Source organism: Jaculus jaculus, chromosome X (assembly GCF_020740685.1).
Source record: "Jaculus jaculus isolate mJacJac1 chromosome X, mJacJac1.mat.Y.cur, whole genome shotgun sequence".
In the NCBI taxonomy this organism is placed as follows: domain Eukaryota; kingdom Metazoa; phylum Chordata; class Mammalia; order Rodentia; family Dipodidae; genus Jaculus; species Jaculus jaculus.
The window spans coordinates 131,643,075-131,666,382 of record NC_059125.1 but is presented as its reverse complement, the minus strand read 5'-3'; the positions used below and the strand labels follow the sequence as shown (position 1 = coordinate 131,666,382).

General features: G+C 42.8%; 1 protein-coding gene across 2 annotated transcripts in view; it reads left to right on the top strand.

The window, feature by feature from the left end:
- Plac1 (placenta enriched 1) overlaps positions 1-23,308 on the top strand; it is a 65,624-nt gene that overhangs the window by 7,580 nt on the left and 34,736 nt on the right. The window contains exon 2 of one of the 2 annotated variants that reach the window (XM_045140543.1): positions 16,178-16,249. The exons of the other annotated variant lie outside the window; for it this stretch is intronic. The gene's annotated coding sequence lies outside the window, so the exon portion shown is untranslated. The remainder of the gene's footprint in view (positions 1-16,177; positions 16,250-23,308) is intronic. 2 annotated transcript variants of the gene reach the window in all.

Here is a 23,308-nt window from a genome sequence, read left to right as displayed (position 1 = left end):
GGCACTTGTCTGCAAAGCCTAAGGGCCTAGGTTCAATTCCCCAGTACCCACATAAGCACAAGGTGGCTCACGTATCTGGAGTTTGTGTGCAGTGGCTGGAGGCCTTGGTGAACCCACCTGCACACACATGAATATTCACACAAAAATCAACTTTATTTCCATATACTAGTAAGAAACTAAATGAAAAGATAATTTTTAAAAATATCACTTGCAAAAGCATTGAAATGCTTACAAACAAGTTTGACTAAAAAGGTGAAAGATCTGTACATTGAAAACTATAAAACATTGTGAAACTGAGAAAACATATGAGTAAATAGAGATACCACCCATGTTCATAAAATGTCCATGCTGCTGAAGTGATGATTAAATAAAATTCTCATCATAATTCTACAGATGCTTTTTTTACAGAAATGGGAAAAAAATCTAAAACTCACATGACCCCACAGTATCCCTAATAGCCAAATGATCTTGAGAACGAAAAGCAAAGGCATCATACTTCCTAGACTCAAATTATATTGCAAAGCTTTATGAATCAAAACAGTAAGGCACTGACATAAAAATTGACATTTAGAATAATGAAACAGAATAGAGAACCCAGAAATAAACACAAATATGTACAATCAATGTATTTTTAACAAGAGTGCCAACACAATGTGAAATAAGTGATGTGATCTCCACATGCAAAAGCATCAGAACCCTTGTCTTATATGATATACAAAATAAATCAACTCAGAATGGATTAAAGTTGCAAATGTGAGGCTTAGCCTCCTAAAACACCTAGCAGAAAAATAGGAAGGGTTCCTGAATATTGACCTCCTAATGATATTTAAAATATTTAATTTTGAAGAGAGAGAGAATGGGTGTATGAGAGCCTCTCTAGCCACTGCAAACAGTCTCCAGATGCATGTGCTACCTTGTGCATTTGGCTTACGTGGGTACTGAGGAATCGAACCCAAGTCCTTAGGCTTTGTAAGCAAGTGCCTTAACCACTGAGCCATCTCTCTGGCCCCTCCTAATGATTTTTTGGGTAGCACATCTAAAAGAACTCAGGCAACAGAAAAAGAAATAAGCAAGTGAGAATGGAAATACTTAGTAGCAGAGGCCAGTAAGTAAAAAGGAGACATAAAGGGTAGAGAAAGGAAGGGAGGAGGATACTTAATAGGTTGATATTGTATATATGTAATTACAATGATTGCAATGGGGAGGTAATATGATAGAGAATGGAATTTCAAATGGGGAAGTGTGGGGGTGGGGAGGGAGGGAATTACCATGGGATATATTTTATAATCATGGAAAATGTTAATAAAAATTTAAAAAAAAAAAGAAAAAGAAATAAGCAAGTAAGACTATATCAAACCAAACCAGTTTTCTATATAGCACAGGAACTAATCAACAAAAGCCAGTAGGCATCATACGAGTTAGGAGAGAATATTTACAAAGTCTGGTGTCTAGCTCTCAGGTGAGCAAGAGTGCCGGGGTTGTGGTGAGCATGCTGGGTGGATGGAGGGGCTTTACATGCTGATAATCAGGGCTGTTGCTTTGGGAAGCAGTGGGAATTTAGGTTCAAGAGATTATGAAAGCCCTTGATTGTGCAAAGGTAAGATTTTTGACTTATCTAGTAGGCAGTGAGGAGTGACAAGGGGTGGTAACAATGTCGTCTGGTGGAGAGGAAATGGAGTTGGAGGGGCCAGGAACAAAATATGGACGTCAGTGGTCAGAATGTGAAAGAAAGGGGGGTCTATGGAGCCCTTGCCTAGAGTCACACAGCCTTTTTTCTCTGTACGGAGCAAATCTATTCTTGGTCCTTTGTGTTTGACCAGGCTACGAGATGCCTCTGTCGATACAGGAGCATGTTCTCTGCACTTAGAACACCAGGGGAAAGAACTTGCACAGTGGAGAAATGGAGAGCAGACTTCACGCTGCAAAATGGTTCTTCCCCAGAGGGCACACAGAGGGTCCTTTGATCCAGAAACTACCCTAATGTGTGAGTCACTGCTTGTTTCTGGGATTTGGTCTATGAGGTGACAAAGTACCTCCAAAATCCCCCTCTCCCCCACCCCTCTGCCTCTGCCTGGGGTTCAACTTGATGGATCAGGTCTTGTGAAGGTCTTCAGTTGGAAAAACAGCCCTCAGCCTTCACGCAGGTCAGTCAGGAACTGGTCTCATCCAGAACGAACAGTTGGCTTTTCCACATGAAATGTACACAAGAGAGGTCTGCAAAAGGGCCCAGCCCCCTGGACGCTTCTGAGCATTTCTCCCTTGGATTTGGGCATTTCCCTTGGAAATATGAACAAGTTGGCTTTGTGTGGTGACTCCGGCAAAGCTCAGCAGCACAACTTCTACCTGCTGCCTATACCTGGCCCAGTCCTCAAACACTCGGACTATAGAATGCCAAGGGGAAGATGTGACCCACACTTGGGGTGGAGGGAAAGCAGATACTTGACCAACCAAATGTTTTCCACCAAGCTAGCCTTGGGGACACAGCAGAGCAAAGGTGACGTGCATTCATGCTGGCTGCAAGAAGATTTTGTTTGCACAAACCTTAAGGGTGTAAAGAATGACTTCTTGCCTTTGCTGGATGACGAGGGCCCTGTGACTCCTGGGCTATCAGGCTTCCGTGGGGATTGCACAGTTCCTTATGTGTTTTTGTAGAGATATATTTCCTTATACACAAACATCTGTGTTTAAAAGCCCTAGGCTAAAACTAAGATACTAGAGGGGGTTTTTTGTTTGTTTTGTTATTGTTTTGAATTGTTGCATTTTGGTTTTTTGAGACAGGGTCTTGCTATGTAAGACTCATGCTGGCCTTAACTCACAGTCCTCCTGCTTCACATCCTGAGTGCCATTACAGGTATGAACTCACATGTCCAACATCTCTTGAGGTTTCCATATAGGCAAACATAGTGTTGTAAATATGTGTATCATCTCCATTATATAATTAATGAGTCACAAAGCATACACTAGGGCTGGAGAGATGGCTAAAGGCATTTGCCTGAGAAGCCTAAGGACCGATGTTCTACTCTCCAGATCCCACATTAGCCAGATGCACAAAGGTGAGGCAAGTGCAAGGTCACACATGCCCATTGGGTGGCGCAAGAATCTGGAGTTCAATTGCAATGGCTGAGGCCCTGGCACACCAATTTTCTCTCTCTCACTCTTAAAATAAAATTAAGGGCTGGAGAGATGGCTTAGTGGTTAAGTGCTTACCTGTGAAGCCTAAGGACCCCGGTTCGAGGCTTGATTTCCCAGGACCCAGGTTAGCCAGATGCACAAGGGGGCACACACGTCTGGAGTTCATTTGCAGTGGCTGGAAGCCCTGGCGCGCCCATTCTCATTCTCCCTCTCTCTCTCTCTCGTTCGCTCTCTCTCTCCCCCTCCCTCCCTTCTTCCCTCCCTCTTTCTGTCTGTCGTTCTCAAATAAATAAAATAAACAAAAATTAAATTAAATTAAAAAGTGTAGACTAGCAAGCAGGGTCACCTTCACATCCAGAGGTCAAAACTACAAGGTCTGCCTTACACATTTATATTACTTTTTTTTTTTTTTTTGAGGTAGGGTTTTGCACTCTAGCCCAGACTGACCTAGAATTCACCATGTAGTCTCAGGGTGACCTCAAACTCTGTCTCCCAAGTCCTGGGATTAAAGGCGTGTGCCACCACACCCAGTTTATAATCTTTTACTTAACACTTTTGTTATTAGCCTATGGAGAGGGAGTACTGAGTTAGGAGCTGACCTAAATTGAATTCATTGTGTGTCCCAGACTAGCCTCAAACCTATGGTGATCCTCCTGCCTCACCTTCCCAAGTACTGAGATTAAAGATGTGATCTACCATACCCACCCACTTAATAGTTGTCCTAAAAATATTTGCCTAGGGGCTGGAGAGATGGCTCAGCAATTCAGATGCTTGCCTTAAAATCCTAAGGACATGGGGTTCAATTCTTCAGTACCCATGTAAAGCCAGATACACAAAGTATACATCTGCAGTTTGTTTGCAGAGGTTAGTCCCTGGCATGCCCATTATCTCTTTCCCTCTCTCTGATTCTCTCTCTCTCTCTCTCTCTCTCTGTGTGTGTGTGTGTGTGTGTATCTGCATACAGATAAATAAAATATTTTTAAAATAAAAATGCCAGCCAGGCATGGTGGTTCACACATTTAATTGCAGCACCTGGGAGGCAGAGGTAGGAGGATTGCTGTGAGTTCAAGGCCACATAGTGAATTCCAGGTCAGCCTGAGCTAGAGTGAAGCCCTACCTCAAAAAACGAAAAATATAAATAAATAAAAATAAAAATGCCTATTAGTCAAGATTTTAACAGAGGAGCCAGGCGTGGTGGCACATGCCTTTAGTCCCAGCACTTGGGAGGCAGAGGTAGGAGGATCACCATGAGTTTAAGGACACCCTGAGACTACATAGTGAATTCCAGATCAGCCTGGACTAGAGTGAAACCCTACCTCAAAAAAGGAGGACTGGAGAGATGGCTTAGCAGTTAAGGTGCTCGCCTGTGAAACCTAAGGATCCAGGTTTAAGTAAGCCAGATGCACAAGGTGGTACATGTATCTGGAGTTTGTTTACAGTAACTGGAGACCCTGATGTGCCAATTCTCTCTCTCTCTCTCTCTCTCTCTAAATAAGTAAAATAAATTTTTTTAAAAGTTTTTAATAGTTTGGTATTGTATATATGTAACTACAATGATTGAGATGGGGAGGTAATATGATGGAAATGGAATTTCAAAGGGGAAAGTGTGGGGGGAGAGAGGGTATTACCATGGGATATTTTTTTTATAATCATGGAAAATGTTAATAAAAATAAAATAAAAATAAATGAATAAAAATAATTTTTAAAAGTTTTTAATGGATATACAGAAAGCAATTGTCATAAAATGAGATAGTCACTATTTTGGAATGCTTAAGGTATGTCAAAGCTTCTTAACATTTCAGCACAACTGTGAATGGCTGCAGTTTTGTCATGTCGACCGCAAAGCTTCCCATTCTTTTACCATCTGGCCCCCACGTTCCAGGCTCCATGTGGATGGCTGTGTTTTTCAGTGCAAAATTCCCTTGTCTTGTTCATGGATAAAGAGCAAGTGTCTGGACTGAGCAGAGGGAATGGCTAAAGAGTCAGGAGTGTCCCTTGATGTTGACAGAGGTTGCTGTGGAAGGGGAGTGCTTAATGTTAGAGCGTATATAAGGGATTGAGAAAAACGTCTCTAGTGTCTAAGAAGCTTTTACCTGTTAAAAAAATGTTATTTAGCTGGGCGTGGTGGCGCACGCCTTTAATCCCAGCACTCAGGAGGCAGAGGTAGGAGGATCGCCGTGAGTTCAAGGCCACCCTGAGACTACATAGTGAATTCCAGGTCAGCCTGGGCTACAGCGAGACCCTACCTCAAAAAACCATACATATATATATATATACATACACACACACATACACACACACACACACACACACACACACACACATTATTTGCAAGGAGAGAGAGAATGAGCACACCAGGGACTCCAGCTGCTGCAAACAAACTCCACATGTGTGTGCCACCTTGTGCATCTGGCTATATGTGCATCTGGCTTTTTTAAATAATATATTTATGGGGGGAAGTGCATAGAACGGGTGCACCAGAGCCTGTTGCCACTACACATGAACTCCAGATGCATGTGCCACTTTGTGCACCTGGTTATAGGTGGGTACGGGGGAAGTGAACCGGGACCATCAGACTTTACAAGCAAGTGCCACTATCACTACTAACCACTGAGCAGTCTCTCCAGCCATGCATCTGGCTTTTCAGTGAGGACTGGGGAATTGCACCTGAGCCAGCAGGCCTTGTAAGCAAGTGTTTTAAACTGCTGAGCTATCTCTCTAGCCACAAAATTGATTTTGTTGTTGTTGTTGTTTGTCGAGGTAGGGTCTTACTCTGGCCCAGGCTGACCTGGGATTCACTATGGAGTCTCAGGCTGGCCTGGAACTCATGGCGATCCTCCTACCTCTGCCTCCCGAGTGCTGGGATTAAAGGCGCGCGCCACCACGCCCAGCTCTTGATTTTATTTTTAATAAAATAAAATCTTCTACTACCTTCTCATGTCCCCTTCCCACTCCTGATGAGTTCTTTCTTCCCAAGCAGGGCCCCTCCTACTTTCATGTGGGGTATGTGTGGGTCCCACTTAATTCATTTAGGGATGCTTGCATGATCATGAGTGAGGCATTATTTCCTAGAACATGGACAACTTGCCAGTGATTATACCACTGAATAAAATGTCTTCCCCTCCCCCATCACTAACTGTCAATAGCTCATGAGATCCTCTATCATTCGTGGTGAACTGTTGTTGTTAGGCCCAATCTTGTGCGAGTCTTGTGCAGGTATGGTCATGCGTATAGTGACCATGTCACATGCTTATGCATGGCTTGTGCATTCTTTCCACTGCTTCTCCCATAATATTCCCTGAACCTTGGGGGGAGGGGTGATGCAGGTGTCTCCTTTCTGGCTAGGTCCTTCGCAGTCACTTCTTCTCAGCACTGTGATGAGTTCTGAGTCTCCCCAGTAGTCACCACCATCTGCAGAGAAAGGCTTCTCTAACCTAAGGTGAGAGCAGCGTGAATCTATGGACATAAACATAAATATTTAGGGCACATTTGATGGACACAATATATCCATGTAGTCAAACAACAGTAGTAGCTTCCCCACCAAGGCCTCTACAGTAATAGGCTTTTAAAAATATATATATATATATTTATTTATTTATTTATTTGAGAGTGACAGAGAGAGAAAGAGGCAGATAGAGAGAGAATGGGTGCACCAGGGCCTCCAGCCACTGCAAATGAACGCCACATGCATGCCCCCCCTTGTGCATCTGGCTAACATGGGTCCTGAGGAATCGAGCCTCGAACCGGGGTCCTTAGGCTTCACAGGCAAGTGCTTAACTGCTAAGCCATCTCTCCAGCCCAGTAATAGGCTTTTGATAAGTTTTTCAGTAACAGGCATGAATCCCCTCCAGTTCAGCAAGCCTTAGATCCAACCAGAGAGTAGCTGGTTACTCCAAAACAGTCATGCCAACATTATACAAGTGAGCACATCTTGCCTAGGTGATAGGGTCTACTGCTTGGTGAAACTGTTGATTTTTCTCCCTCAATAGCCTCTATGCATCTTCCAACACTATAGCAGCTAGCAAGCAGAGAGGAAGCTTCCAGCACAGTTCCTGCTTGATGTCTCACTGTACCACAACTAAAGAATGTGGTGTCTTCAGCAATAGGGATTTACCATCTAGTTTTGGCAGGCGACCCAAGGGTAGTGACAACAGCGTCTACTATTTTGGGGACCTCAAGGGCATCCATGAACAACTCACTAGAAGGTATCTTACCCCTGGCACTGGGATGTTCCTTTAATTATTTTTACATTTTCCACTTTAGTATGGGTTTTAATTTTACTTTATTCTTTAAAAAGTGCTGCTTTTACTTTTTAGTTCATGCTCCTAACTTTATCTAAATTTTTTTTTATTTTTCTTTACTTATTTGTTTATTTTTATTTATTTTTTTGGTTTGTTGAGGTAAGGTCTCACTGTAGCTCAGGCTGACCTGGAATTCACTATGTAGACTCAGGGTGGTCTCCAACTCATGGCGATCCTCCTACCTCTGCCTCCCAAGTACTGGGATTAAAGGCATGTGCCACCATGCCCGGCTATCTAAATATTTTTAAAATATATTTATTTGAAAGAGGCAGAAAGAGAGAGTGAGAGAGAGAATAGGTGTACCAGGGCCTCCATTATGCAATCATTTCAGCCCTAAATATTTTTTAAAATATATATTTTATTTATTTATTTGAGAGTGAGAGAAAGAAGCAGAGAATGACAGAGAGAGAATGGGCACGCCAGGGCCTCCAGCCACTGCAAATGAACTCCAGATGCATGCACCCCGTTGTGCATCTGGCTTAAGTGGGTCCTAAAGAATCAAACCAGGATCCTTTGTCTTTGCAGGCAAAAGCCTTAACCTCTAAGCCATTTCTCCAGCCCACCTAAATAAATATTTTTAAATAGAGTCTTGCTTTGTGGTATGCAGCTTAGAACTGGAACTAACTATGCCTCCAAATTATGATGCTCCTGATTTAGCCAATACCTTTATCTCACTTTTTTTTTTTTTTTTTTTTTTTTTTTTTTTTTTTTTTTTTCCAAAGTAGTCTCACTCTACTCCAGGCTGACCTGGAATTCAGTGGCTTCGAACTCATGGTGATCCTCCTACCTCTGCCTCCTGAGTACTGGAATTAAAGGTGTGCACCACCATGCCTGGCTAATTTTTCAACATTATTTTCTCATTTTGTAATCAGATTTTTAAATATTTGCTCATTTAGTTATTTATTTATGTATTTATTTGGGAGATGGAAGGGCAGAGAAAAATAACAGGCATGCCAGGGCATCCAGCCACTGCAAAGGAACTCCAGACACATGTGCATACGTGGGGCCTGGGAATCAAACCTGGACCCTTAGGCTTTGCAGGCAAGTGCCTTAACTGCTAAGCCAACTCTCCAGCCTTGTAATTAGATCTTTCAATTACTTGATCTTTTCATTTTCCTCACCTTGTTTTTCTTTTGGTTTTCTTTTCCGTGGTTTTGTGTGTGTGTGTGTGTGTGTGTGTGTGTGTGTGTGTGTGTGCACACGCGCATACATGTGCTTGTAGAGGCCAGAGGATAACCGAATGTATTATCCTCATGAATACCATCTACTTTTTTTTTTTTTGACACTGTGTCCTTCCGTGGCTTGGAGCTCAGCAATTAGACTAGAGAAGTTCTTTGTCTTCCCAGCTTTGAGACTACAAGCACGTCCCACCACGTCTGCATTTTTACATGGTTACTTGGGATCTGACTCATGCTTCATGCTTATAAGACAAACACTTTGTCGACTTAGCTACTTCCGCGGGCTCCGCCCCACCTTTTCTTTTCTTTTTTTTTAACTTGCTACTTTTTTTTTCACTTTCCCTGCCTCTTCTTTACTTCATCCTATTACTTTCAATTTTATTAATTTTTTTTTTGTTTGGTTTTTCAAGGTAGGGTTTCACTGTAACCCATGCTGACGTAGAATTCACTGTGTATTCTCAGGGTAACCTCGAACTCACAGCGATCCTCCTACCTCTGCCTCCCGAGTGCTGGGATTAAAGACGTGCGCCACCACGCCTGGCCATTTTAGTAATTTTTAACTTCATAGTATGTATTATTTTTGCCATTTTCTTCCTATGATTGCTGGTGGTGTAACAGTTATCTTTAATTGACTGAATGGTATGTTTATGTCTGCTTTGTACAGGTCTTATTGCTGGTTAGGTAGTTTGTTTTCTCCTCTTTGAGTGGTACTGAGGATTGAGCTCTCAAAAGAAATCTTCTATGTGCCTTTTTCACTCTCTTTATCTCTCTCCCTTCCTCAATAAAAATAAATAAAAAATTTTTAAAAAGACTTAAGACATATGAAGGCTTTTGGTCTCCAAGGGAGTGGAGTTGAGGTGTGGAGGCAGTCCAGGCTTTGCCTGGACACTGATTTGAGACCAGCTCAATACAAATGCACACCCTTGGGCTGGAGAGGTGGCTTAGTGGTTAAGCACTTGCCTGTGAAGCCTAAGGACCCCGGTTCGAGGCTTGATTCCCCAGGACCCACATTAGCCAGATGTATAAGGGGTGCCTGTATCTAGAGTTTGTTTGCAGTGGCTGGAGGCCCTGGCACACCCATTCTCCCTATCCCTCCCTCCCTCTCTCTCTCTCTCTCTCTCTCTCCCCCCCTTTCTCTCTTTGTTGCTCTCAAATAAATAAATAAAAATAAACAAAAAAATTTTAATGCACACCCTACAAACAGGCAAAAAACAAAGATATCTTCTCAATAGGACTATCCTTATATAAGATGAAAGATTTATATCCACCACAACAGATGAACTAATCTAACCACAGAGCTACTTCCCCAACACAGCTGATGGCATTTGGATTGTTTCCCCAGTTGACCATTGTGAGCAGTGCTGCTAAGAACACTTATATAGGGGTTTTTGTTTGAATCTCTCCAAAAGAACACACACGTACACACACCACCTAGGAATTAGAGTGGCTGAGTCATGTGGGACTGTGCTTAACTCATTGAGGAACCTGAGTATGACACTGCTTTGATTAGTGAAAAGAAATCCTTAGCAATCCTGGGTGCCTATCTGAGCTGCTTCTATGGCTCCTCTGCAATCCAATGCAGCTCAGTGGGGCACTGCGCAGAACATCACGATGCGCCCTGAGCTCAGGGATGCAGTCCAGGTGTTGCCTGGGTTGCATTATCATCTGGAGCCAAGGGAGGGGGGGGGGCCCTCTTCCAAACTTCTTTGGGATGTTGGCAGAACTCACTTCCTTGCTGCTGAAGCCCCGAGGCCCCTCAGCTCCTCCAGCTGTAATTTTCTCTTTATGGCCTGGCTGCTTCTTCAAGGCCAGCCGGAAATGCACTCTCCAGGAAGGCCTGAATCCTGCTTTTTAATGACTCCCCCCACCAATGAATGGCCACCCAGGAGCATCTCCCTCTTGATAAACTCCACAGCAACTGATAGGAAACCTTAATTGCATCTTGAAGCTTTATTTTTAAACATTATGATAAGTTGCCTGGCCAGTTTCGTGGCAAAATATATCCTGCTCTCAAGGATGACAGTCAAAGTGAGTCATTCAGGATCCCACCCATCACTACAGTTAGGGAAAACAGCCCCAAAACACGGTCTCTGCGATGAAAACGAAATCCCCTAAAGTGTGAGACTGGTGTTTTTGTCATAGCCCCCAGTCACCACTGAAACTGGTGATGTCCTTACTCAACTGGGAACATCTTGAAGCCAAGCGCTTCCCTGAGTCATCCCTGACATCCCAAGGTTAGTAGAAGGAAAACAAGAATGCTATCAGCCCACTAGAAGAGGTGGTCTTAGCCACACTCTCTTTGTTGTGTTCTCCTCCTCCCGCAGGGTATTGGGCCACTTCTCCTCTTCTACAAATCTCCTCTGTGTCAACCATTGCTTTAGGTATGGCACCATTATGGTCACTCAGTGACAAGCCAGTTTATAGCATTTTCCACATAAACAAATAGGCAAGTCATAGAACCCAGGTGTCCCGATTCTGGTTCCAAGCAAAAAGAGCACCGTTGGTGGGCAGTTCCCATGGTCTGCAGCCATTTGCCTTTCCCTTCGGTGAAAAAGCAAATGGATCTAGGCTGGAGAGATGGCTTAGTGGTTAAAGCACTTGTCTGCGAAGCTTAAAGGACCCAGGTTCAGTTCCCCAGTACCCATGTAAACCAGATGCACATTGTGGTGCATGCATCTGGAGTTTGTTTGCAGTGGCTAAGGCCCTGGTGTACTCATTCTCTCTCCCTCTCCCTCTCTCTCTCTCTCTCTCTCCCCCTTCTCTTTTTCTCTCTCAAATAAATATATAAAATTTTAAATTATTTTAGAAAAAAGCAAATGAATGACTGATTTCTGGGTACCTTGAAGCATTTGGAGGAAAATCAAATCTACACGTACAGACTTCCCTGGGCAGTGACTGTCTATGATCCCCTTTGGAGCCTGTCGCGGCTGTTGATATTGACAATACCAGTGTGGGAACAAATGTTGCCATTGTCACAAGGGCCTCTCTTCCCCTAAGCTGGCAGCTGAGGCTAAGTGCTTGAGATCCTTAGGCCAGCTGTTGTGAAGGAAATGGCAGGCAGACGTAACTGATTCTTCAGAGCTGGGCCATTAGCCAGGCTTGCACGGTGGCATTGGTAGAGGGCAAGCACAAAAGTTGGCAAGCGAGTGTTTTCTCGGGAGATTTTGAAAATGCAACGTTGCTTCAAAGGTAGACAAAACACCAATAAGAGGACAGCCTGAAAATTCCTGCTCTGCCTCCCCGCATCCCCTTTAAGAAGCGTCACGCAGTAAAATAGCACTGTAAGCCCTTTCTCAAGGACCCTTCCCTTGGAGCTCAGAAAGATAGCCACACCCTTTGAAGTTATCTGGGAGCTCACAAAGGGCACTGTTGTTTCCTCTGAGGAAGAATGATAGCCTGGCATAATGGTGTCCTTATTCTGTAAAGCTCAGATCTTCTATGATGAGGGGCAAGCGAGCCTGCAGGCTCTGGCGAGGGGGCGGGGACGCCTGTGGCTGATCCACAGGGAAGGTGTTCCTGAGGAGGAGGCAACTGCTGTCAAAGTGGGGAGTCAGTTTCGGAACCCTTCCTAGGAAGATTGCTACTCTAAGATAGTTTAAAAGAAAACACTCGAGGGTGTCTGAAAAAAATGTGTGTCTTCTGTTTCATGTGATGGAGTTCAGTGAAATATGACTAAGGTTTCGAGGTTTGGGAAATAAAAGACTGATTTAAGTCTTTAACAGATTATGTCTGTTGTTTTAAATCAGAATGAAAAGGGTGGGATTTTTAAGTGGAGGGATCCCTATCACACAAAAGCAGTCAGTGGGCTAGAAGGAAGCTGTGTTAACACAGCTTAATAGACAGTTATTAGGGACCAGAGCCCCCAAATTGGACTTGAGCATAGCCTTGACCAACTTCAGATGCCTATGGTATTATAGCATACATATGGTGTCAGGGAACACTTCCAACATTGTGACTCATCTCGCATGCAAAGGAAGCGATGTCAGCCTATGGATCCCACCTCTGGTGTTATCCCAAAACAGTTGTCAGATCTGATGCTAAGCAGTGATTCATTAGGTCTGAAAAGAAGCTCTTTGGAGCAGCGGAGAGAGCCCTAAGCTCTAGTCCTGGCTCTGTTGGCAATTCACTGCCCAACCAAGTGAGTCTGTTGACCAATCTCTATGTTGCTTTCTTTGCTGGCTAAAGGGAAACTTTAACTGGCTGATTTAATGAGGTTCCTTCCAGCTTTAGAAACCAAAGAATGATGGCTGGAGAGATGGCTTAGCGGTTAAGGCACTTGCCTGTAAAGCTAAAGGAGCCAGGTTTGCTTCCTCAGTACCCATGTAAGCCAGATGCACAAGGTGGCACATGCATCTGGGGTCCCTTTGCAGTGGCTAGGGGTCTTGGAGCACCCATTCTCTCTCTATCTGCCTCTTTCTCTCTTTCTCTCCCATCTCTCTTTCAAAGAAAGAAAGAAAGAAAATATTGAAAAGAAAGATAAGGCTGGGGAGATGACTCTGCTGGCTAAGTGCTTGCCTTGCAAGCCTCAGCATCTGAGTTCAGTCTCCAAGACCTCACATAAAAATGCCAGGAGCAGTGACCCATGCTTATCATCCCAGCACTGAGTAAGTAGAGACATGAAGATCCTCGGGGCTTGCAGATCAGCCAGTCTATCCTACTTGACAAACCCCAGGCCGATGAGAGACCTTATCTCAAAAAAAAAAAAAAAAAAGTGGATTGGGGTTCCCAAGAAAGGATATATGAAGTTATCCTCTGGCCTACACACGCATGCACACACATGCCCCTGCACCAGCACTTATGTCCATACAGACAGACAGGCACACTCATACTCATTAAAATTAAAATAAGGGCTGGGGAGATCCCTAAGTGGATAGAGCACTTGGCTCAGAAGTGTAAGGACTGGTGTTTGGATCCCCAGCAACGACATAAAATCTAGACAAGGTAGCAAATGTCTACAATCCCAGGGTGCATATGTTGAGATGAGAGGGAGGAGGTGACAGAGAACCTCTGAAGCTCACAAGCCAGCTAGGCTGGCACACACAGTGATGACCAGGAATCCCTGGAGCAGGGTGTAGTGGCACACGCGTTTAATCTCAGCACTCGGGAGGCAGAGGTAGGAGGATCGCCGTGAGTTCGAGGCCACCCTGAGACTCCATAGTGAATTCCAGGCCAGCCTGGGCTAGAGTGATACCCTATCATGAAAAAAAAGAAACCCTGTTTCAGACAAGGTAGAAGGCAAGGACTTAACACCCAAGGTTGTCCTCTGACCTCCACAGACAAGCTGTGACATGCATTCACACATACAAACACACACGGCAACAAACATGTCATGCACGCACAAAGATTAAATTAAAAAAACCAAAAAGATCTGTTTCTTTTCCCCCATTCAATAATGAATCATAAACATGCATGTAGTCTAATTTTATAATTTTCTTTAGATATGAAAGGGATCCCACAGATCATCTAATCCAACCCCTTTATCATACAGATATAGAAACTGGGGGCAAGAGAAGAGACAGGATTGTGCTTAATTTGTGCAGAGTTGGGGTTAGAGATCAGGTTTCTCCATTCGCAGTCCAGTGCATTTTATTTTATTTTATTTTATTTTATTTTATTTTATTTTATTTTATTTTATTTTATTTTATTTTATTTTATTTTATTTTATTTTATTTTATTTTATTTTATTTTATTTTATTTTATTTTATTTTATTTTATTTTATTTTATTTTAGGGACTTAGCCACGTGGCTACCTAGGTTCTGCAGACTTTTTTTTTAAATTTTTATTAACATTCTCCATGATTATAAAAAAATATCCCATGGTAATTCCCTACCTCCCCAAGTGCATTTTATTATATTCCTCTTTCAAGCTAACACATGAACATCATTTACAACTATAAAAAAAAAATACAGCTGGGCGTGGTGGCACACACCTTTAATCCCAGCACTGGGGAGGCAAAGGTAGGAGGATCGCCATGAGTTCAAGGCCACCCTGAGACTACAGAGTTAATTCCAGGTCAGCCTGGACCAGAGGGAGACCCTACCTTGAAAAACCAAAAAAAAAAAAAAATACAGAAGGGTTTGTCATAAGAAAAGCAACAAGGTCCCTGCCCTCCCCTCCTCACCCATCAGATTCTGTGTAGAGGTAAAACTACCAGAAGACCTGAAAACAGTATTTCTGCCTCTGCTTCTAGTTCTTGGTTTATCCATTTTGGACCTTATCTATTGGCTCTGTGCTACAAAAAGAAGATTTAGCTTATTTAGCATTACTTCCATCATCCCTTTCTGCTACTTCTCCATGTTGGATAGTCATTTTGTGATTTCTTTTCATCCAGTGTTTAAAGTACCATACAATACAGTTTACTCTCTTAGTGTTCCAGTATATGAGTGTAGGCAAGTATATAAACTCATCTCACACCTTGATTCTCCTCATATTGTACAGTTCCATCGTCCAAAAGAACCCTGTCATGCAGTCATATGTAATAAACTCTCCCTGGCTCCCAGCCCCTGACAAGCACTAGGAAGTGTTTGTTTTGAGGTAGGGTCTTGCTCTAGCCCAGGCTGACCTAGAATTCTCTATGTAGTCTCAGGGTGGCCTTGAACTCCTGGAGATCCTACCTCTGCCTCCCGAGTGCTGGGATTAAAGGCGTGCGCCACCACACCTGGCTCTATGGGAAGTTTTATGTTTACTACAAACCAGAATACTATAGAAATGGAATCAAGGATGGAGAGATGGTTTAGTGGTTAAGGCGCTTGCCTGTGAAGCCTAAGGACCCAGGTTCGATTCCCCAGTACCCACATAAGCCAGATGCACAGTGTGGCACATGTATCTGGAGTTCGTTTACAGTGGCTGGAGGCCCTGGCATGGCCGTTCTCCCCCACCCCCATTTGCCTCTTTCTCTGCCTCTCATAAATAAATAAATTAGAAAAAGAAATGCAATCATACAGTATGCAACCTGTATGGCAGTGCCCTTTCACTTACTACAATTACTTTGAACCACTGAGTATAACTAATTGGAGAGTCCTATGCTCATAGTCCATTCTCTTGTATTGCTGGGTAATAATATTTCATCACATGGATGTACCACATTTTAGCCATTGGCTAGTTATAGACATTTGAGTGGTTTCCAGTTTGCCAGTATTATTTTTAGTCATCCCATTGATTTGCTTTTTACCTTGCAATCACCTACTGAAGCCTCCATTTCTTAGCATATCACGCACCATATATGAATCAGGACTTCGTTCTCAGCACAGTAAATGCTTTTGACTCATTTCAGAACGTGGCACTACCATCGTTTTAGACTGTCTTGGAGAGATTTGAGTATGCAATTTTTCACAGGGCGAGAAGGCTCGCTTCGATGCGATCCAGCAGCCCTATTCAGGTCAGCAGCCATTCTGAAGGCCCCGTAGCATGGGAGGCTTCCTCTCATACCAGATGTGCTGGTGCTGAGAAGATCTGCATACGTACTTTCTGTTCTGACCACTGCGAACTCGGGCAGTAATTTTTAGGAAAGAGACCTTTCTTTTTGTGGATTTCAGCTTTTGTCGGTCATGCTTTTTCTGTTCCAGCTGCCTTCACCAGCGAGCACAAAGCCACTTTTCAAAGGAGACTGACAAATTATCCCCAGCTGCCAGGAGGAGGTTAGTTTTCTGTGCATTTCATGTCCCCTTCGCTGATAACCGCCAGGTTAACTTTCTAAAGGCAACTGACCAAAGTGCAATTTGTCCTTTTACCCACATGGGATGTTTTCTGCTTTTTCTTTTGAAAGATGTGGATTTTTAACGCTCCTCTTCATTCCTACTCCAATCTGTCCTGGGAAATACAGTGCAAGTAATCATAACGGAATCTGTGTTTTGCAAGATTATTACTTTTTTATTTTATTGCATTCTTAAGAGTTTATAAGATCTACATTATTTTTAAATAAGCTACATGGGTGTCTTCCTTCAATAGTACTAATTGAAAGTCGAAAGAATATCATCCTGTGGCCATGGAGAGTTAAGTGATATATTCCAGTCACAATTTTTAAACATCTTCATATGTGTTTGTAAATTTTTTTTTCATTGAGAATGATAACGCATGCCTGGCATTTATAAGGCATAAACGGAGTGAGTCTAATTTTCCTGCATACATTAGGTACTTATTAAATGCCCTTAGAATTGAATGATACAATATCATTTCAGCACCCATGATGGTGGAGTCCATGTTAATGCAGGAATTCAGGCATTCTTTAGCATGAATAGGAATGTAAATCGGTACAACTTTCACACAGGGCATCTGGGCAAAATGTGTCAAAACCTAAACAACATTGTTATCCTTTTATATGGTAATTCCCTTTCTAACAAATTAATCTTTGTAAAAGTATATGTGTTATGTGTTCATAATGAAAACCTAGATGTTTAAGGAGATTGAAATACTAACTGATTTAATCTTTACACACTGGATATCTGTATCAAATTACATTATATCCCATAAACATATTCAATTAAAATAGTAATTAATTAAAAATTAAAAATTGTAAAACAATAGGCATGCCCAGATACTAAGAAATTCGTGATAGTATCATTTAAAAATAAAAAAATGGGAGCTGGGCATGGTGGTGCACACCTTTAATCCCAGCACTAAGGAAGCAGAGGTAGGGGGATCGCTATATGTACAAGACCACCCTGAGAATACATAGTGAATGCCAGGTCAGCTTGAGCTACAGTGAGACCCTGCCTCAAAAAACCAAAACAAAAAAAAAATTAAAAATAGAAACATCTGAAGTTGTTTATACTACGAAAGGTGATATAATAACACATCTACTATGAAATGCTATATAATTACTCAAAATTGTGCTTAAAATGTTTAATAGCATGGAGAAATGCCCACAGCCTAATTGAGTAGTGGGAAGGAAGAACACACAAGTGAATATATGCTATGATTCCGTATGTATTGTGTGTTTGTGTGTGTGTGTGTGTGTGTGTGTGTGTGTGTGTAGACAAGAAGGACAGAAATAGAAATGTTAAGAATAGTTATCTTTGTTGTAGGATTGTGATTTCATTTTCTTATTTTTGTAATGACATTATCATACTTTATTTCTCAAATAAAAAGAAATTTTAAAATACTATTTATGATATATGGAGAGCATACGTTCATAAAATCCTAGCAACCTGATACAGATTATTTTATACAGCCAAAATAAAAACCTCTGGATGTGGACTGGAGAGATTGCTTAGTGGTTGAGGCACTTGACTGTGAAACCTCAGGACCCAGATTCAATTCCCCAGGACCCACGTTGGCCAGATGCACATGGTGGCACATGTGTCTAGAATTTGTTTGCAGCTAGAGGCCCTGGTGTGCTCATTCTCTGTCTCTATCACTCTCTCATAAATAAATAAATAAAAATGAAAATATTTAAAAAAACAACCTCTGAATGAGATATAGAGAGTCACTGTAGTGTTCAATTTCCAGAAAGACCAAATGAAGTCCAAAAGTCTTTTCAGCCTTACATGCTGGGAAGTCTTATTTGATACTGAAAGACAAATGTATTTGTTCTTTTCTCCCTGTCTAGTTAATTTTCGTCCTTCCCTCTCCACATCTCACCCCTTTCTCAACTGTCCAGATCTGTGGAACAAAATGTTGGACAAACTAGACAAATAAAATCCATTGGCTTTAAGATCCCACAAAGCTTCCTTTCCAGTGAACTCATGGCTCCATGCCCACTGCGCTCCCCCCAGAGGAGGATAGCATGAAACCAACAAGAGCCCAGCAAGTCTGGAAAGCTTGAGACACACCACACAGGGCTCCTTCCGACCTTCCAAGTGTCACAAGACCTAAACGGATGGGTTTTGGCGGAGGGAAAAAAAATAGTGAGTAAAAAGCCAACCACCAAAGACCAATATATTGTGAATTCTTCCTGTTTCAAAGAAATTGTAGAATCCTAGACCTCTGGCTGTAGAAGGAAAACATTCCAAGTAGAGAGTTCATTCCAAATGTCTGATCATGTGCTGATCCAAATTTTAGTTCATAGCAAGGCCATCTATCAGTGCAGCCCAGTATGTAGGTGAAGAAGCTGAAACCCAAAGAGGGACTGTGAATCGCTTTAAGTTGCATTGTTTGTTGGCTGCCCAGGTGGTACTAGGTCTTACACCTTCTAGAGACTCTCAGGGGAAAGGGGTTTTCTAGTTAGAACTCCTTCTCAGTTGTAGAGATTCCAAACACTCATTGTACATTTGTGCTTGGATAGCTTGCTGCCAGCTCAAGCTCATCAGATACAAAATCAAACTTGTGGTCTGGAGAGATGGCTTAGCAGTTAAGATGTTTGTTTGCCTGCAAAGCCAAAGGACCCAGGTTTGATTCCCCAGGACCCACGTAAGCCAAATGCACAAGGTAGTGAATATGTCTGGAGTTTGTTTACAGTGGCTGAAAGCCCTGGTGCACCCATATTCTCTCTCTCTCTCTGTCTATCTACCTCTTTCTCAAATAAAATTAAATTTAAAATTTTAAAGAAATCAAACTTGTGGGCTGGAGAGATTGCTTAGCAGTTAAGCACTTGCCTGTGAAGCCTAAGGACCCCAATTTGAGGCTCGACTCCCCAGGACCCACATTAGCCAGAGGCACAAGGGGGCACATGTATCTGGAGTTCATTTGCAGTGGCTGGAGGCCCTGGCATGCCCATTCTCTCTCTGTTTGCCTCTCCCTCTCTCTCTCTTCCTCTCAAATAAATTAAATAATTTTAAAAAAAAAAGAAGAAATTGGGCTGGAGAGATGGCTTAGCGGTTAAGCACTTGCCTGTGAAGCTTAAGGACCCCGGTTCGAGGCTCGATTCCCCAGGACCCACGTTAGCCAGATGCACAGGGGGGCGCACGCGTCTGGAGTTCATCTGCAGTGGCTGGAGGCCCTGGCGCGCCCATTCTCTCTCTCCCTGTCCGTGGCTTTCAAATAAATAAACAAAAAATTAAAAAAAAAAAAAAGAAATCACGGTTTTGGTTTTAAAAAAAAAAAAAGAAAAAAGAAAAGAAATCAAACTTATGACAAAGTCCCTCTTGTTTCCCTGTCACCCAGGATCTGAATTAGAGTTTGATTGGCTTTTTATTCTCTTTTAGACCCTACCTTATTGAGACAACTCAACTTCTACCTCCGGAAAATAGTCTTTCTTAGCTGAGCATGGTGGCACATGCCTTTAATCCCAGTACTTGGGAGGCAGAGGAAGGAGGATCACTGTGAGTTAGAGGCCAGACTTGGAATGCAGAGTAAGGGCCGTTAACCTTTGTTCCTCTGCCTTCATTCACACAGCAAGTGCCTGTTGACAGTCTAATAATATTTCGCAGTTTGAAATGGAGCATTTATTGTTCATATCTTCCCAACTAATCCCCTGAAAGGTGAGACCATACCTTGCTCCAGAGTTTCTTCAGTGCTCACTCTAATGCTCGGCAGCATTAGAGACATGCTAGTTCAAAAGCAGTACAGGGGCTGGAGAGATGGCTTAGCGGTTAAGCGCTTGCCTGTGAAGCCTAAGGACCCCGGTTCGATGCTCGGTTCCCCAGGTCCCACGTTAGCCAGATGCACAAGGGGGCGCACGCATCTGGAGTTCGTTTGCAGAGGCTGGAAGCCCTGGCGCGCCCATTCTCTCTCTCTCCCTCTATCCGTCTTTCTCTCTGTGTCTGTCGCTCTCAAATAAATAAATAATTTTTTAAAAAAAGCAGTACAGACTCCAGCAATCTGTCACCAGTTTGTCAGCTCTGAGGATGCTTCAATCTGTAGTTCTGCCTCAACACCTCACAAGTACCCAACACTCCCTCAACAAAGACAACGTATTAGTAGATAACTTTCAGGGCTAGGGTGATGGTTCAGTGGTTAAAGGCACTTGCTTGCAAAGCCTGATGGCCAGGGTTTGATTCCCCAGTACCCATGTACAGCCACATGCACATAACATCTGGAGTTAGTTTGCAGGGGCAAGAGGCCCTATCATGTGCTTACTTTCTTATTCTCTCTCTCTCTCTCTCTCAAATATTTTGTTGTGTGTTTGTTTGTTGAGATAGGGTCTCGCTGTAACCCAGGCTGACCTGGAATTCACTACGTAGTCTCAGGGTGGCCTCGAACTCTCAGCAAACCAAAGTTGCGCAAACATTTGGATTTTGTTTGCAGTGCCAAGAGGCTCTGGCCTGCTCGTTCCCATTCTCATTCTCATCCTCCTTTTCTGTCTCTCTCTCTCTCTCATAAATAAAAACATTTTAAAATACCTACAGCTAAACTAAGAATAATTGGGGAAACAAGCAGGAGTGCTGTTTTCGTGATGAACCTGGTACCAGCACAAGGGTGAAGGAGACAGACACAGAGAACAATAAACTCCTACCAAACCAGATATCCAGAGACACAGAGGCTCCCAGGACCTCATCATGAAGCAGACCTAAAGTGAACCCAACATGGCTCAGGGAAATTTGCGGAAGAGGGGGCAGAAAGAATGTCAGAGCCACATGTTGGGTCATGATATGCAGAGACATTGCCTCTTACCCATAGCTGATGGCTAACCCCACAATGAAAGACCCATATTCCCCAATGAGGAGGGTCCCTGCAGAGGGCGGAGAACAGGGAGGAGGCTAACAAGGGGACCAATTTGACTGTATTCACTGAGTACAAAACTAGTAAAAAAAAAAAAAAAAAAAACATTTTAGTTAATGATGTTGAAAACCTGAGATGCTTTCACACTAAGATCAAAAGGAAGGCAAGTATTTCCATTTCCACCGTTTTTATCCAAAATAATGCTGGAAATTCTAGCCAGTACAATAAAACCAGTAAAAGAAATTAAAGAGACATTGATTTTAAAGGGAGAAACAAAACATTCCTTATTATCATATGGCATGATAGTCTATGTACAGAATCCCATGGAAACGTTTGTTTTTTAATGATAAGGCCTCATGCAGGTCAATCAACTCTGGTACAATGGGGGGGGAGGACAAAAACTTGGATGGGCGTTAAGAGAACTATTGGGAGTGACAAAATTTCTTGCTCAAAGATCTCCCCTCGGCTCCCCACCACTGAGCTCATTTTAGATGCACTTCCTTCTGATTCAAGAGAAAATCTGACCCCAAAAGCACTACAAATGATTTCAGTTTTGTGGCCACATATGAAAAGTGATTATCTCTAAGGTGATATGTTTTTTTTTTCATATTATCTTTTACCCTATATCAACAAGACACAGTTCAAAGATACAGAAGTTTCATGCGATGGGATGCCTGTCCCTTGACTCATCTTCAGAGACGAATGATAAAGATCTGAGCTGTGCTCAGATGAGGGGAAAGGGCTGATAGGAGCAGAGGCAAAAGAGAAGTGGGGAAGAGAGGAAGATAGAGCAAGACATCGATACTGGGAGAGGATACTGGGCCCCAGCTCTGTACCTAGGGCCTTGGCCATTCCATTCATGAGTGCTCACCGTCGTTCCCATCAACAACCCCAAATCTGAGTCTAATGACGATATGAAATGTTTCTTCCTTAGGAAAGGCTGCCAGACCCTAACACGAGGTTGGATCCATGTGTTTTGCATCCCAATAGCTCTCACGCCTAAGCTTGGTAGCATTTATTATAATTGAAATATCAAATGTTTGAGATGAAACATGTAATGTTAGATAAAGAGATATACATTATTTACTTAAATGTCTATCTTGACTTTGGGACTATAAATACTATGAATGTTGGAACTCCATCAGCTCCCTTTTGTATATTCCCAGCACCTAACACAACAAACATACTCAGTACATGTCACTTGGATCAATAGAGGGTAGCAAGATCCTAAAGTAATAAAACATAATTATTCAAAGTCCCATTGTTGCAGTCAGGAGGTTCTCATTGCTGGTAGAAATCACCCAAACAAGAGAAGCTTCTGGGAAAAAGAGGTGTATTTTGGCTTACAGGCTTGAGGGGAAGCTCCACAATGGATAGGGGGAAACAATGGCATGAGCAGAGGGTGGGCATCACCCCCTGGCCAACATAAGGTGGACAATACCAACATGAGAGTGTGCCAAACACTGGCAAGGGGAAACTGGCTACAACACCCATAAGCCTGCCCCTACCAATACACTGCCTCCTAGCGGTGTTAATCCCAAAATCTCCATCAGCTGGGAACATTCAGAACACCTAAGTTCATGGAGGACACCTGAATCAAACCACCACATTCTGCCCCTGGCCGCCATAAACTGATAACCATACATGATGCGAATTCAATGCATTCATCTGACTTTAAAAGTCCCCATAATTCTTATCAATTCCAATGATGTTCATACATCCCCATAGTCTAAGATCTTTTAACTGAGCCATAATACCAAAAAATAACCTAAAAAAAACCCATAATGGCACAGAATAAACATTCGCACTGCAAAAAGATGGCATTGGGCATAGCAAAGAAACACTCAAGCAATACAAGATTTAAACAGGGCAAATATCAAACTCTGTACCTCCGAGTCCAATAACTCTAGTCAATGACAAATTTCCAAGTCTGGTAATTCTAACCAGCAACAAGTCTCTGGCATTCCAATTCCGCCCCTCCAGCTAGGCTACTCACAGTCCTGGAAAACTTCATCCGGGGCCGGCAGCTCCTCAGCAGCCATCTCATGGTCCCGGCATCTCCACTGGGTCTCCACTGCAGCCCACGGTTCATCCTCATGGCCCCATGGGGTCTCTATGCAGGCATCCAGCAAACCTGCTTCACACTGCCCATGGCCATT